Below are 18,485 nucleotides of genomic sequence, written 5' to 3' on the forward strand. Positions count from 1 at the left end.
GCCAAAAAAATGGGAGGTAACAAAAAAAGATTTGAACCTACTTCCTGCTTTGATTGGAGAAAGAACAAAGAAGTCTGGGATATCCTTCAACAGGGGGTGATAAGTCGATGCTTTGACATGTTTTTTATCACGACTCTTAGGTTTTTTGGTATCTTTTGGGTTGCATTGTGATAGTAAAGTATTGTGAATTGACTATATGTAATCCATGTTTTAAAATTGAACTTAAGAAATCATGTTTGAACTTTGTCGGTTAATTCTTGCAGCCATGCCAATTTATTCCTGCACCCAAATGATTTGTCCCTGTGATATGCAGATTATTTAGGATAATGTCATATGTGAGTTAATGAATGTATTAATTAAGTAAGATACATATGCATGTCCTTGTATGTTGTTTTTGTTTTAGTGCAGATAATAATTGATGCCGCGATGGATGATTTTCTTTCGCGCCTAAGGACTGGAGAATAACGTTCAGATAACTAGAGGTCAAACTGAAGGGGATTCGAGCAAGCCCAATGTATGGCATAATTGAAGCAGTTATAATTCACCATGGGAGTTTAACTCTGGTGCATATTGAATTCACAAAATATCGCTTTGGCGTGCAAAGACTGTGGGTCGGTTTTAGATCCACGGTTCCTGCAGTCAAGCTCTTAGTTATCTCCTTCATCTGACAATTATCCGCCTCTTCTTCTGGGGGTAACTTGAGTTGTCCATTGTAGTTGATCTTTTCTTTATAATAAGCTCTTCCTTCTTTCTTAGAGTTAGACAGGATGGAAAGGAATTGAGCAGAGTTTTGTCAAGCATTCTGAATTTTTCTCTTTTAGAATATGTAATCATTTTTCAGGAAGAAATGAATAAGAATATGTTGTTCTGATCTATTAATAGTACTTTGCTGGGAGTTTGATATCACTCATCCAAGGGGGCCCACTTGGTGAGTGATCCTATGTTTATGATCATTGAAGTTAGTTTTTACTTAGTTGGAGTAGAAGTTCATGACTGGATTGTTCCTGCAGCCACTAGAAATAGATCTGCTGACTGTTCCTGCAGCCAATACAGAACAGTGTGATTTCTGTTATTTTCATTAGATCATTTCAGCAGTGTTTTGTGAAGCTTTCATGTAGCCTTTTATGATTTCCATTCCTTCCTTTCCTTTCTACATAATGTTAGTCATTGCAGTAATGCAGAATAATCATTTAAGGAGCTTAGTGCATATATATTGCAAACCCATTTCAAGTTTTACGTTCCTGGATTGATAACTAAATGAACACCAGCCATGAAAATAGTAAACTCTACCATATGAATGTCTAAACTTCGGATTGAGATTTCAATTAGAGGTATTATTATTATCATTATAGTTGGTGTAGACATTTTTGGCACCGTTGTTGGGGATGGTGTCAAGCTAAGAACCTTTTATGATTATTTTAGTTTCTAGTTAATTATTTGAAATTTCATGAATCTGCATGCATAATAGAAGAAGAGATGCCAGAGGTAGATTTATGCCCACTCATACTACTCATGCAGAAGACAATTTTCCAGATATAAACCCTTTTGCTGAACTGTATCAAGTCCCACAGAAATTGAATCACCCCGAGTCTAAATTTTCGGAAGGTAGTCTTCAGTTCCTTTTTGGTCTACAAGAAGAAGAATTTCCTATAGTAACAACCCCCACAAGTCCAATGCAAGGGAACCCACCTCTTGTTGAGAATAATCCACCACCACCACCTGGTCCAACATTTGAGTTTCCCATCTCTGACCAGAATGATAATGCTAACCTCAAGAACATTCCAGCATCTTCACTTCCTAAATTCTATGGGTTGGTGACAGAGGATCCAGATACATTTCTGTTTGAGTTTGATGTTCTCTATAGGAGTTTTGACTATACTACATATGCCCATAGACTCAAAATTTTTCTAGCCACTTTGAAGGAGTCATCCTTGAGATGGTTTATGAGCTTGGGTAGTAGCACAATCAACACATGGGATGAGATGAAATGGTTGTTTCTTGCAAAATATAAAGATTATTGTAGATGCACTGATCGTCATGGGGATGATATCTTTAGAATGACACAAACTAAAGATGAGAGCCTTGAGGATTATCTGGAAAGGTTTTTGTTTAGTGTCAAGAAGTCCAAGCATAGTACTCTGAATGAAGATTCCCTCAAATTAATATTCTTGAGGGGTATCAGTGATGAATGCACTGATTCCTTAGATCTCATGGGAGGAGGTGACATTACACAATCTACTTGGGCTGAAATAGGTCAAATTTGCAAGAAGTATTCCAGATCTACTTCTAAGAAGAATAGGAGATTTAAGCCAGGGGCACCATCATCATCATCTGGAACTGGAGTTTCTAGATTAGAACTTAGCCATCTGTTAAAAGATTTAAAGAAGGACATTATAAACAATATGCCTACTCAGTTGGATACATTGGCAGCTAAGAAGAAGCTTGAGGAAGCTGATGCATTTCTTGCAGAATTCTGTCCTCATTGTAAGCAGTGGAAGAAAGATTACAGATGTAAGATGGTTGCAAATGTTGAGGTACCTGATTTCAAACCAATTCAAGGTGAGGATGAACAAGTCTTCTATGTTGCTCAAAGAAGACCAAATTTTCAAAGACAAGGTATGCCACCTGATCCACTTTCCTTTTCTGGTTATAGTGGTAATTCTTATGCACCAAATAACCAATGGCAACCACAATATTCTCAAAATTTTGGTAACTATCCACATTGGTATGGATCACAAGGCCAAGGACAACAATTTGCTAATCAAATCCCCCAATGGCAACAGCCAAAGGGAAACTGGTATCCACCTCAGGGTTAAGGGAACTAGTTTCAAGGGAATTGGCAACCTACCTCTCAATGGAGGGGAAACCCATCATGGTCATCCCAATCCTCTAGATATCAGCCCCCTGCTCAATAGCCACAACCTCCTACTTTAATGCCTCCTCCTGCAGCTACAACTGCACCTCCTAAGCCAATGCAGCTGCCTACTCAACCGTTGCCTAATCCAAATATCAAATCTCAGCAACAACAACAAGCATATTTAGCTGATGCTAATCAATACCCAGCCTATTCTTTATCACTAGATGATATTCACCTTCGATCTAGGACAACTCTACCTGATCCCTCTCATCCGGTTATTATTGAGGTACAAGAAGAGCAGCCAATCTCTGATCCTAAAGATGTAATACCTCAAAATCAAATATTACCACCATTTCCCCATAGATTGAAAGACAAAGAAGTTTCCACTGAACAACAACAAAGCCTTGATATTCTTGATCAACTGAAGCACATTTGTGTTAAAATTCCATTATTGCAAGCAATAAAGGATGTCCCAATATATGGTAAGGCATTGAGAGAAGCATGCCTAAAGAAACTTGGCAGAAAGAAAAATGATCCACGAACAGTTCATGTTATGGGTCAATTGGCTGATATTATGTTAGGAAAAATTGCTATTCCAAAGTATTCTGATCCAGATAGTCCTGTTGTGAGTATAGTCATTAATGGCAGTCAAATAAAAAATGTTCTAGTTGATCTAGGGACAACCATTAATGTAATGACAGGGGAAGTAATGAAACATCTAGAGATAAATAGTTTAAGGGCTACATCCATAGTTCTCCAACTTGTTGATGGCTCTGCAGTAAGACCTGATGGTATCATAGAAGATATAGTAGTTATTCTAGATTCCTTGGAATATCATGCAGACTTTATGATTTTATCTCCAAAAGAAACATTAGGGGGATATCCAGTCATTTTGGGAAGACCGTGGTTTGCCACAACTGATGCATATATTGGGTGTAGATCAGGGGACATGACTATTTCAGATGGCAGTTCCACAAAAACATTAGCCTTGTATTCCCCAGCACAACCTCAGCTTGAGCAGCAGCAGGCTGTTTGGCCTATTTTGGGTGAGGAATCTAAAGAAATTGACTCTATTAATCACCTTATGATGATTAATCGAGTGCCACTCATGCAGCTATATGATGAAGAATCAATTCTTTATAAGGTCATGATAAATGAATTAATAAAAGACCAAGAATTGCAGGAATTGGTTCCGAATATTGCAGGTTTGGAATTTCCTGCAGCCACTGATATCTTGCATACCTTGTTGCCGCAGGAATTGTCTTATTCTCATTTTTCTGATATAAATTAGATTGATCTTACTATCAAGAGAGAGGTGGAATGGAATAAATATTTGAACATCAATAAGAATATAGTAGACACTCAAAAGGATAGCCTAATAGACTTGCTGAAACTCCATAGAAATGCTTTTGCATGGGATTACGAAGATATGAATGGAATTGATCCAACAGTTTGTACTCATCGCATTTACATAAAGGATGAGTGTTGCCCCCTCAGACAACCTCAAAGAAGATTCAACCCTGCCTTGAAGGAGATAGTTAAAGAAGAATTGCAGAAATTGTTGAAAGCTGGGTTTATCTATCCTATCTCTGATAGTCAATGGGTATCACCTTTGGTGATAGTTCCTAAAAAGGGAGGCAAATGGAGAGTATGTGTTGATTATAGAGCCTTGAACTTAGCCACAAGGAAGGATCATTTTCCACTTCCATTTGTGGATCAGGTATTGGATTCTCTTGCTGGTAAGAGATATTTTTCATTCCTAGATGGATTATGTGGCTATAATCAGATACAAATAGCTCCCGAGGATCAGGAGAAAACAACATTTACTTGCCCATGGGGCACTTATGCATATTCTGTTCTTCCTTTTGGGTTGTGTAATGCTCCAGCCACTTTTCAAGGGCAGTGATCAGTATTTTTTCTGATATTTCTCAAGATATTATGGAAATTTACATGGATGACTTTACAACTTATGGTTCTGAATTTGATCAAGCATTAGGTAATTTAAAGAATGTTTTGCAGTGGTGTGAAGACTACAACTTGTCTCTAAACAGTGAGAAGTGTTTCATTATGATGGAAGAAGGAATAGTCCTTGGTCATCATATATCTGTACATGGCATACAAGTGGATCCAACAAAGATTGAGGTTATTCAGCATATTAATGACCCTGTGAAGCAAAAAGATGTGAGAAGTTTTCTTGGCCATGCTGGATACTACAGAAGGTTTATCAAAGATTTTAGCAAAATTGCAAGTCCCTTATATTCATTGCTTACTAAAGATGTAGAATTTAAATGGACCTCAGCATGCAATGAAGCTTTTTTAAAGCTTAAGCATGCTTTGACTCAAGTACTAGTTCAAAAAGGACCTAATTAGTCTCTACCATTCTAAATCCATACTGATGCATCTGATTATGCCGTAGGAGCAGTGCTGGGACAAAAAGTTGACAAGTTGGAAAATGCAATATATTATATCAGCAAGAATTTGCAGGGACCTGAATTGAATTATACAGTTACTGAAAAGGAAATGTTAGCTATCATATATGCCCTTAACAAGTTTAGACACTATATTACAGGGTATCCCATATTTGTGCATACAGATCATACTGCAATTAGATATCTCATGAATAAGCCATCAATCACCAAAAGACCTGGCTCCCTGGTTATTGTTGATGCAGGAATTTGATATCACAGTTGTTGATAAGCCAGGGAAGTCTAATGTTTTTGCAGATTATCTTTCACGTCTTCAATTGCAGGAAAATTATACAATGATAGATGACACTTTTCCAAATGAGCATTTGTTTCTTATACAGGCTCATACTCCATGGTATGCTGATATTGCCAACTATTTAGCTGCAGCTAAAATTCCAATTTCTTTTTCTCTTAAGGAAAGAAGGTTGCTAGTTGAAAAAAGTTTTAACTTTTCATGGATTGCTGATTGTCTATTTTATATTGGACCTAACCAAGTCATGCAAAGATGTGTTAGAGAAGATGAAACATATGACATCCTACATGCATGTCATGATGAGCCATGTGGAGGTCATTTTGCTGCCAAAAGGACATCATTGAAAATACTCAATACCGGATGCTATTGGCCTACATTACACAAGGATGCAACTAAGTACACAAGGAAATGTGACAGATGTCAACGAATGGGCAGACCTACAAAATCTAATGAGATGCCACTATATCCTCAAATATCTGTTACACCATTTGACAAGTGGAGATTAGATTTTGTTGGCCCCATTGAGCCACCTTCTAATGACAAATCTTATATCTCGGTATGTACAGACTATGTGACAAAATGGGTAGAAGCTAGAGCTATGCAACATGCAAGAGATAATAAGATGGCTGAGTTTCTCTATGAATAAATATTTACAAGGTATGGAGTACCAAGGGAAATTGTCTCAGATCAGGGACCTCAATTTACATCAACATTGATAAAAGCTTTGGTCAATGAATACAATATAAGACACAGGAAATGTACTCCATATTATCCATAGTCAAATGGACAAGTAGAAGTTACCAATAGAGAGCTTGAGGCTATTCTTACAAAAACAGTGTCTATCCACAAGAAAGATTGGTCTCATCGACTTTCAGAGGCAATTTGGGCATATAGAACAACATGGAAAACACCAATTGAATTCACACCTTTTGAGATGGTTTGTGGCAAAACATCAATGATGCCTATTGAATTTGAGCATAAAACCTTGAGAACAACTCTACAACTAAATATGACATTGTCTGAAGCACAGAAGGAATGCATTCAATAGTTAAATGCTCTTGATGAATGCAGGAAGATATTTGTTCAACAGATAGAATTGATTCAAAACCAAAGAGCAAGATGACATGATAAATATATCAGATATAAGGATGCTATGGGAAAACTCCAAACAAGGTGGTTAGGTCCTTATGAGGCAAAATAAGTTTTTCAGAATGGAGCAGTCCTGTTGTCCACAATAGATCCTGTTCGATTTAAACTCTTAGTGAATGGACACTGACTATGACTTTATCACAAGCTAGCTACTAGAGAAGAGTTCCTACAACAATTTTCTCTCCAAAGTGAAATAAAAGTTCTTGCAGCAAATGGCAAGGTTCCTACAACAACTGCCAATGATTCGGTATCAATTCATGAGCTTCCTGTTGCACTTGAGCATGTTGATAAAGGTGATGTTCCTGCAGCTTCTGTAGTGAACTTATTCACCGTATCATAATAAAATATTTCCATGGGAATATTATTCTTCGTACATAAAGTTCCATCCACTACATTCCATTCCACTTTCTTACCTGTCACTTCATTTCATTTCGCCATCATTTTTGCCCAATTGTAGGTACATGTATATTGTACTTTATTTTAATTATGCATTTATTAGTTCATTATGATTTTTATCTTGTTTAAATCTGCTCCAAACCCGAAATCTCGTCAGCCTATGTGGACACGTGCTAGGTTAAGTTGGGGGGGGTACTTTATGGTCCTTTTTCCAATAAAATTTATTATCAGTTTTTTTGATATCCTGAATTGATTTCCTAACTAACATTACTTATGATGATTATTATTTCACGCAAGTGAATAATAAGGTCTGCCACCAAAATTAAGATATGTAGATTTTAGTTGTTTGTGAAACTGTCAAGCATTTTGGTGAAGCTACAGAAGTATCAGAGTAAAAGATGGGTGGTGATCTAATTCACCATGAGCCAACGGTCCACGAAGGGTTGCTGCAGGATGTTGTCTATGAGCATTATTTCCGAAACCACGGCTGGCTAGATTATTTCTTGAAAATCAGGGATTACAGTGATGAAATAGCTGCGGAATTTATGTATTCCTTTGATGAAGGAGAAGCTATAGTTAAAGGGTTGAGGGTAATTTCTACAGAGCAGTGAATTGTAGAGGTCATAGGGTTGCTGCAGGAAGGAGAACTCTTTCCTGAATCAAAAGACGCAAGGAGTGCCAGGGTAGAGTTCACAATTTCCACTGACAGACCCTTAATGGTGGACAAACAAGGGACTAGAAGGGTTTCTTTACCAGCACATTGGCCTCAGGTAGCTCTGTATGTTATGAAATATATTACATGTGAAGGAAAGTATTCAAATTTGCATTCACCTCATTTTAAGTTACTTAGTCATCTGCATCATGGCCGACGAGTTAATGTCACAAATTTCTTGTATCATCTCATTTCTATAAGTGCTAAGGAGATTAGAAAATATGGAAATTGCTCTGTTAGCCATCATGGATTGGTTAAGTTGCTTGTACAATGGTCCCTAAGAGATGTTTCACAAATGGAATGGGGTGTGTTTGAGGATATTCTGCAATTTAGGGTTGATGAAGCCCCTATTGCGAATAATCCGTTGGCTCAAGAAGAGATTGTTGCAGAAGATCTTTCTGGTGAAGATGAGGGTTTGCTGGTTGCTAAAGGAGCGACAATTATTATGGAAGGAAATATTGAAGCAAAGTCAATCGAAGAACAACCCTCTACTTCTCTTCAAAGAGATTCACTTGTTTTGCAAAGGGAAGGAAAAGAATTGGAAAAGGATGAATCAGATGAAGAATTTGTTATCCGGCCACAGGAAGTGCATATTCCTCCTGCAGCCAAGAGGCGTTGAGCAAAAACAAAAACTCCTGCACCTGTTTCAAAAGTGTATGTAAGGAGAACAAGAAGGAGGACATAGAAGACTCAACCTGTGAGTAATCCATCAGAGGTTATTGCAGTAGAAACTTCAGAAGAAGAAGATGCTGCAGAGAAGGAAATGCAAGAAAACCCTATGGAAGAGGAAATTCAAGAAAACCCCGCAAAAGAAGAAATTCAAGAAGAAGTTGTAATGGATAAGCTAGCAAATCTTACTTCAGTGGCATTGCAATGTGAAGAGACTGTTGATGATGTTCTACAATAACCTGAAGAAAATGTGGGAGATATGTCAACTCAAAATGAGGAGTTTATTGAAGAAATCCCACGGTCTAAGGTAGGACCTATTAGACCTCCTTCATCCCTAACTAGTTTATCAATTGCTTTAACATTTTTTAGGCAATGGTAAATAGAGAAGGATAGGTTGCAGGGGATAATTAATAAGCAGCAAAAAGAGATTGAAAAGAAAGATAATAGAATTAAAGAATTAGAAGCTAAGGTAGAAGAGATTTATGGTATGGTTTCTGAGATGATACAGTGTAGGGCACCCCCAAGAATTTATGAAGTACATTTGAAAGAGTGGTATCTGAATTTCAGACTAAACCACATTGTTAGGGACCTTAATCCATCCTTGGAAACACCTGAGGAATTCTATCATGCTTACCAAACCTCTCCACATGTTGTAAGGAATTTGTTATGTGAATTATATTTACATAACTATGCTGTACCCCAAGACAGAGAATGGAATCCTTTATTGTATATTGGGGATATCCATCTTAGAGCTTTAATGTCATGGATCTAAAATAAGATGATCATAGGACCAGAAGCCAGGGAGTTTGAAAAATTAGAACTTGACTGTCCATTACCATTGAGGAGGGAATCAGAAGCACCCAGGGTTCTGTATTATGATTGAAAAAAATTGCTAATAAGAGATGATGTTAGTAAGATAGTACTTCCAATGAGAGAGGAAGTCTATCAAGCATATGAGCATTTGGCTCAGACCCACAGGACAACCGCACTACAAGGGATAAATCAATGCTGGAATCATCTACCAAATCATTTAAAACTAGGAGAACCTTACTCATTACAGAATTTTCATGCAACCATACAAAGAGCCTCCAGATACATAGAGCTAGGCAGGGAGAAATCCAATAAGTGGTTGCCATTAATCTTTCAGCCTCCAATCCTTATGTGGCCAATTTTGGCATGCCAACCAACAAAACAAAATTATGATGCAATTATAGAAGGAACAACTAGATGGTCCAGGTTGGAGAAAATGAAAGGATTTTATTGGAATTTGCCTTCCAAGGGAATCGGATAGGACACTATTGGTGATTTCAGAGTTTCAGCAAAAATCAGAAATTTTCCTTTTGCTATAGGAGCAGCAAACCCTTAAAGTTGGGGGGCATGATAAGTTGATGCTTTGACATGTTTTTTATCATGACTCTTAGGTTTTTTGGTATCTTTTGGGTTGCATTGTGATAGTAAAGTATTGTGAATTGTTTTTGTTTTAGTGCAGATAATAATTGATGTTGTGGTGGATGATTTTCTTTCGTGCCTAAGGACTAGAGAATCACGTTCAGATAACTGGAGGTCAAACTGAAGGGGATTCAAGAAAGCGCAATGTATGGCATAATCAGAGCAGTTATATTTCACCATGGGAGTTTAACTTTGGTGGATATTGAATTCGCAAAATATCACTTTGGCGTGCAAAGACTGTGGTTCAGTTTCAGATCCACGGTTCCTGCAACCAATCTCTCAATTATCTCCTTCATTTGACAATTATCCGCCTCTTCTTCTGGGCGTAACTTGAGTTGTCCATTGTAGTTGATCTTTTCTTTATAATAAGCTCTTCCTTCTTTCTTAGAGTTAGATAGGATGGAAAGGAATTAAGTAGAGTTTTGTCAAGCATTCTGAATTTTTCTCTTTTAGAATATGTAATCATTTTCAGGAAAAAATGAATAAGAATATGTTGTTTTGATCTGTTAATAGTACTTTGCTGGGAGTTTGATATCACTCATCCAAGGGGGCCCACTTGGTGAGTGATCTTGTGTTTATGATCATTGAAGTTAGTTTTTACTTAGTTGCAATAGAAGTTCATGACTGGATTGTTCCTGTAGCCACTAGAAATAGATCCGTTGACTATTCCTACAACCAAGACATACGGTGTGATTTTTGTTATTTTCATTAGATCATTTCAGCAGTGTTTTGTGAAGCTTTCATATAGCCTTTTATGATTTCCATTCCTGCCTTTGCTTTCAGCATAATGTTAATCACTGCAGTAATGCAAAATAATCATTTAAGGAGCTTAGTGCATATATATTGCAAACCCATTTCAAGTTTTACGTTCCTGGATTGATAACTAAATGAACACCAGCCATGAAAATAGTAAACTCTACCATATGAATGTCCAAACTTCGGATTGAGATTTCAATTAGAGGTATTATTATTATCATTATAGTTGGGGTAGATAAGGGGCTCTGAATGTTTTCATGGAATGGCTAAGTGGGAAAGATCCCACAATCACTAGCTATTTCATCAAGAACTGGAAAAATGACAAAATTCTTATCGGATCCTAGATGATGAATGTTGATGAGGAGGTCATCGCCGAGGCCATGGGGATGACGACCGAGGGAATGAAATTTTACAGGGACAAAGGCATATCAAATAAAGCAACAGACAAGTTTCCTGTTATGGATGAAGAGAGGAGAAAGATGATTAAAATCGACAACACCTACCATGCCCCAAAGAGAATTTGCAGGCCATGGAGGTTTATCTTATTCGCTTCTATTGAATACATTACCTTAGATGGTAGGTTTACCAGATGTTAGGTCCCGGAGACAACTGAGAGGGGGGGGGGGGGGGGTGAATCAGTTGTCTAATAAATTCATACCAAAAACTAATTAACCAACTTAATGCTTAATATCGATAAACTAGTTAAGTATGCCGATAGATAGTGTTAACAGTAAATTGCTATATCGGTAAGGATTAATGCGTGAAACATAAACCTAAAGTCATCCACAACACATAACACCAACATTTTTACATGGAAACCCTGTAAGGGGAAAAACCACAGTGGAAAACCTTACCTACAATCAGATGATACTACTGTAGATAGTAAGTGTACATAAATGGGGTCTGCACATGCAGAAAGGCCAACAACCTAGAGCTCACTGCTCAATCACAAAATGGGAGTCACACTGACTACAGTTGGATAGTTAAATCCAATAAGAATGTACTGCACAAAATAGCATCTTCATATGCTGGATTCAGTACCGGTGTAATTCTGATATGCTTCTACAAAAACCTAACTTCACCTTCAAATGATGTCTTCATGTATATCCTTACTTGATCTCGCATATACCTTCACTCAATTCTTTTTCGCATTCCACATTTGATCTTACAAATAAGATCTTACATTTATACCATACCCTAAGACCAATTTTAGTAGGTCGGCTCTACAAGATATTACAATAAAACATTTTTCATACAATATAATATTCGGTGCAAAACATGTCGGCTAAATGCATTTACAACAATAATAAATCATCTCTATAGCGTGCTATGCTGATCTGGAAAAGATAAACCTGCCGGTGTAACCCTAGATAACCTGGACCTATTTGCCGGTAAAAACAAATATGCAAATATGAATATACCTGTTGGTGCCCAAAACCGTAGATTGGAAAACCCAAAGACTTGCCAACTCCTTAGGAAATCCAATCAGCCTTGGCCAACGAACAGGGATGGTTGAAGAGCAAATCCCTGTGCACTTCAGGCTCCACAAGACCTATGTGGGTGTACCCTTCCCTCTCAAGCACAAAAGAGTTATTTAAATGTGGATTTAAGCCTGTAAGAAAGTTTACACAACTGGCAAATCAGTGTTCTGCAACTATGCTATATCATGTGCTTTAGCTGAATACTTTGAAAACTGAAAATTGAATATGAATAAAAGTGTATGTTAAAGATATTGTATATTGAAAATGAAATGCTTTCAAGACTTGAATGAAATCTGCAAGGATTAGTTCAAATAGGATATGGAAGAATGTTTCTCTGTAAGGACCTTATGCATACAAATCAAAATCTCAGAAATAAATAACAGACCAGTGCCTCTATCCAGGAATATGCACGATACTTTGTGGACAAATAATTCAATTTAACTCTTGAGACAGTTTTCAGGCAACTTGTAACACAAGACTATCAATACAGAGGTTCCATTAAGTGATATAAGAACATGAAGAAGCAAATCTTATATTCAATTATAACAACTTGTGGTGGCACACTGTATTAAACCCTTTATCAGATTTATCAAGAGGACAAAATGAAATTCATCAACACAAAAGTATACACGAATTCTGGAATTGAAACAGCGAATCTTGTATATTAATTTTTGGAGAGTGAATGCATACAATAGCTACACTTACAGATACTCCATTACACAGTGATTGCTCAAAATGATACTTCCATTCCTACAGACTTCTCCAATACGGACATCCCATAGCCCCTACAAGCAGCCTGACAGATTGTGAATTGTTTTGGATCACTTTTTCTTTTAATTGAAAAAGACTCCCTATAAATACCTGATCTAAAAGACATATGTGAAAGGACACACCCTTTCTCATACAAGAGGGAGTTACAAACAATTATTTTTCCAAAGGACACATCCTTTTGTGTACAAGATAATTATATTTGAATCCCTAAAATGCACACTAAATAAAGCTTTAATAATGTTCTTTATAATCTTTCACTTTGATAAAATTCCACTTCCCCTCTTGAACTCCTTGATATTCCTCGTCACCAAACTTTGATAAAATATCCTGCACACAAACTAAACCAATCAAATTCATTGGTTTAAAAAATTAATTACTCTCGATTAGGTTTTGCTTATGAAAGATTAATAATCCCTTTCCTAATGCAAGATCAATCCTCCTTAATCAAAGTATATCATCAAGAGGATATTTTACAAAGCGATTTTTATACTTGGGACTTTAAAAATATTAATTCATATAATAAAACAAAATATTTACCCAAGTATATATTTCCAAATAATAACAGAAGGTAAAATACTTTATAATAATACTTCCCTTGGAAAATGGTAAGCATGGATAAATATTCCAACTTTGCAATACCTTTTCATTCTTTTAGGGCAACTTCAATTCTTTTTGACATATTTTATCATATAGAACATATACTTGCAAAAAACCAATCAAACCACTAACTATATGATTTAAATAATTTACCCTAATAAATATATTCAATTTATAAACTTAGGGAAAATAAAATGCATATGGAAGGATCACTTAAATAAATAAATGCTTTTCATCATTTTACTTATGGTAAAAATACATTTTCTCTAAAATAATAATAATCATGTTTTAATCTTGCATAAAATCAATCCTAATATATACATGTTCCATTTTATTCACTTAGGGTGAAAAATATAAATGATCAAATGATAATATCAAAATGCTAAAATTTATTAGGTCATCAAATTAAAGATTTAACCATGGTAAAAGAACTTAAAAAATATAACTTCCTTTGTGATAAAATATATCCCTTTATAACCTCTCAAAAGGTAATTTCAAAAGATAATATTGAAAACTATTATTATTGTATCAAATGTTGTAAACAAGATTTCTTTTACCAAGGTGCTCCTGAAAATCATCAAATTATAATATCAAAACATTAAATTAAATTTCTTGAGTAAGGGATACTTCCTGTTAATATGCACCCAAGAAAAATAATTTTTGCCTATAGTATCCTGCACAAAACATAAAAAAAATAAAAATCAACTAGCTTGATAGGTCATATGTTCCTATTTCATAGGGATACATTTAATTAAATCATTGATAATATTTTCCCCATGCAAAATAAAGTAAATGGAAACTTTTTGAGTAAACATTCAAATAAGAATATTAAAGATTTGAGAGTGTTTTTACTTTCACTTGAATAATTTCCAAAGTAACAAGAAAGTTGCCATAATAACCTCTTGAAATTAATTTTACCTTTTAACTTAATAAATCAAAAGCAAATGATTAAAACATACCTACCTCCGCTTGATAAAAATACATTACCTTGGGAATTGTGGAAATATTTGCAAATTATTATCCATACTAATTTACCCTAACAAACATTTTCAAATAATACAATAGAGCAATTGGTAAAAGGGGAGGGTAGGTATGGGTAGTTAGGAAGGTCGGGTTGAGAGGTTGAGTGTTCAACTCCCTCTCCATGTTGCAGGCCGTCACTTTCAAATCTGGGCCGATACTCAATGGCTTTTACTCGTCGGGCCCCAATGTATCCCAATCATTTATTTAAAAAAATGATTTAATATTTCACCTTTTGAGATAAAAACTTTTTACTTCCTTCTACCAACTATAAAGTATTTGATCATTTGATTTGCTCAAACGTAAAATCTTTTGTTTCATGTAACACAAATAATTTAAATACTATAATATTAATTGGAGGAAAAATATAATATTCAAAATTAAACACTTCCTAATTAATATTATACCCAAGAAAAATAATTATAAAATATAAATAAAATGGCTTTCATAATTCATTCAGCGCGATACTCCTGCAAAAGGAAATTTATTAGTATTCTACTATAATCATTTTGACAAAAAATTGAAATTGTATATTGCAAATTTGAAGAAATTGTATTTAGATTAGCCTCATAAAACATATCAAATGATATCGTATGAATTTTAAATTTGAAACATAGGTCCTCATATATACATAAAATATAGAGGAATAATTAATATGACATAACAAAGTTCAGATGAGAAGAAGTAATGGTTCAAAAAGGCGTACCTGGCTTGATTCCGTATTTGCAACCATATACATACCTGGAAATCAACCACCTTGTTCATGCATCAAAGTAAGTTGCAGGGAACTCAGAGTGGAATAGATACTTGATCTAAATAATTGCAGAGAGAGATTTGCTTCCTAGTATGAATATGGAACCTTAAAAAATAAATTTTTTAAGGGTCCAACAATACCAAGGATTAATTATTCAAAACAAAGTGTCCACACGATGTCTTCGACATTACCAAGTGTCTTCCATATTATTCCAGGTACCGGTGAACATTATATCCTGCCCGTGAACCATATATCAGTAACTGTTGCACAGTTTACTTGCTTGCCGGTGAATGTTGGTGGATCTTCAAAGTGCTTGTATTCAGTAGGTTTTGACATCAATGACAAAACCATACCAAAATACCAACACCAGAGCCTACGGGCATCACTTCATTTTACTCAACCATTTCCGTCATGGGGAAAAGGTTAGCCTTCTCTATTACCTTAAATGCTCAATGGATCATACTATAAAGGAGATCCAAAAGGACCCTAAGGGTGATTATGCCCTCCATCAGGGGCTCATGGTCCTGGTTTATAAAATGCTCAAGGGGAAGTGCATTGAAAATCCTATTAAGGACAAAAATGCAAGAGATGTGACAACAGAGAGTGAAGCTAGCAGTTTTAACTTTGAATCGGAGATCGAGGGAGAATTAGAAGAAACTAGCAAAAAAGGGAGGAATAGGGCCAAGAAGAGAAGGATTATTGTGGAATCACGTATGTTAGATTCTGAAACCGACTCCTTTGAGAAAATAATTGTTAAAAAAAAGAAAGGGAAAGCTACTGGAAAATAGGCTCAGAGAAAGAATACTAAAAAGGGTAATAATTCTGATATCAACTATATTCTGGTTGATTCTGAGGAGGAGACTGAAGAAAACAAGAAGGTTGAGAGTCAGGATAAAGATGGGGAGGGCAACCCGGTTATGGACAATATAGAGGCCGTGAATACCACAAGTCTACATAAGGAGGATAAAGGGGATAAAAGTGGCAGTGGTGACAATGATACTGTTAAGGCCTTCTGTGAGACCATCGCGACCATGGTGAAGGATATCAATAGTTTGAAAACAGATACTCAGGCTATTGCTAGAGTTACGGTTGGTGATAAGCCCTTGGCTGAACATGTTAAAGAATTGGTTGCTATTCTACATAATACGGAAGCTATTGAATGTATGGTTGGAAAATTCATAGCTACGGAAAAAAGGTCAATGAGATGGGAGATAGAAAGGAAATGGAAATCAAAATGAATGATTTCGACAGTAGAATTGACAGGTTGGAACACAACATCAAGAAGAATGCTGACCAAAATTTCCAAATCCTCAAATCGTCGGTGGACAACATGAACATCCTTATCAATAGGTTCGAGAACAAAGCCGAGAAGGATGGTGATAAAGAGTAGCTGGACAAGAAGGGTCATGAAAGGGGGACCAGAGCCAACATGAAGATTAAGGGCGACATCAAAGGTCGTGAGCTGGAGGAACTGAAGACCTCAGCGAACAACATGAAACAAATGGTTGTTCACGCTGAGGAAATTATGAATAGTATCTAGATTTCAGTTGGTGTCCTGGCTTCTGTCTTTTTGTTGTCTACGTGCTTTCCTTTCACTGTCTGTTCCGGGTTTTTAATGTTATGTTATGTTAGCTGATCCCTATCGATGGGCTCATTTTCTCTTTTTTAATTGATCAGACACTTTTTATAGCTGATCTATTTTCCTGGTTTGTACAAGGTTCGGGTACCTTTCAAATATCCGCTTTTACTTAATCAAAACAAAGAAGGTTTTAATTGAGAAAGGTATCATCAATATATTCAAAGAAAATAAAAAAGATTTGAAAGGAAATGATAAGCCACGATTTTGGAACAATAACAAGAACACAGTAAATGATGGTGTTTTAGATTCTAACACAGTGAGACCAAAAATCACTCTTTCAGGACCAAGTTCTTCTATAAACAACCAAGTAAATACTCAAGAAACTTCAAAACCATGAAGGAAATACACCCCATTGGGAGAACCACTTGAGTCGGATTTTAGGAAGCTAGTAGAAAACAAGCTAATAAAAATCCCAGACAATCCTCCATATGAACCAAAAGTCAAACCAAATTGGTAGAATGATGATGAGTATTGTGAATATCACAAGAGCAAGGGACATAAAACAAGAAATTGCCATCACTTGAAGAACATTATTAAAGATCTTATTGATAAAGGTGACATTGTGATTGATGGACATACATCCAATCAAGAACATAAGATGTTTAAGGAACCATCCCCTAAACATGACAACGGAAAATCGAAAGCCACAGATAATCAAGCCAACTATACCAGAATGTCCTATGACTACGATCCAATCGTTAACCACATTTTAATGGACAAGTATGTTTTTACTATTATCATAAAGGACAAAATTCTTGAGAGTTCTACCCAAAGAACCAAAGTTATCCTAAAAGGCATTGGAACTTCTTTTGAATCTACCTTTGAATGTAATGTCACAATTTGTCGTGGTAAGGTCACCCTGTAAGGTGCTCCAGCTAAAATGACCACTTCCTCATCGGCCAAACCTGAGTACAACCTAGTAGAACAGTTAGGGAAGACACCCGCACTTCTCTCAATCCTAAAATTGTTGCGTATCTCTGCTTCACATAAAACCATACTTGACAAAGTCCTAAGAGAAAATTTTGTACCCACTGATCTGAACGTGGACCAATTTCTAGTCATGGTGGGATACCTTTCCGTTCCGCATAACCTTACATTTACATAAGCTGATGATGCTTCCGTAACCTAGCCTCATAATGCACCTCTACATATTGAAGCCTTTATCTATAAAAACTGCCTCAAATGAGTCTTATAGATGGAGGAGCAGGTCTAAAAATTTCTACATTGAGCACTATTAAACAATTAGGATATTCTGAAAAAGCTATAAATTCTACACATGCAATAACCATAAAATCATATGATGACAAAGAGCATTCATCCAATGGCATAGTCACCTTACCTATTAGAGTAAGGTCATTCGTGAAGGATGTGGTTTGTCAAGTCCTTGATCTAGATCTCACATACAATATACTCTTGCGATGCCCATGGATTCATGAAATAAGAGTTGTTCCCTCAATATATCATCGATGTATCAAGTTCCCATACAATAGATTTGAAGTGACCATCAAATGTGATCC

Source organism: Cryptomeria japonica, unplaced genomic scaffold, assembly GCF_030272615.1.
Source record: "Cryptomeria japonica unplaced genomic scaffold, Sugi_1.0 HiC_scaffold_36, whole genome shotgun sequence".
In the NCBI taxonomy this organism is placed as follows: domain Eukaryota; kingdom Viridiplantae; phylum Streptophyta; class Pinopsida; order Cupressales; family Cupressaceae; genus Cryptomeria; species Cryptomeria japonica.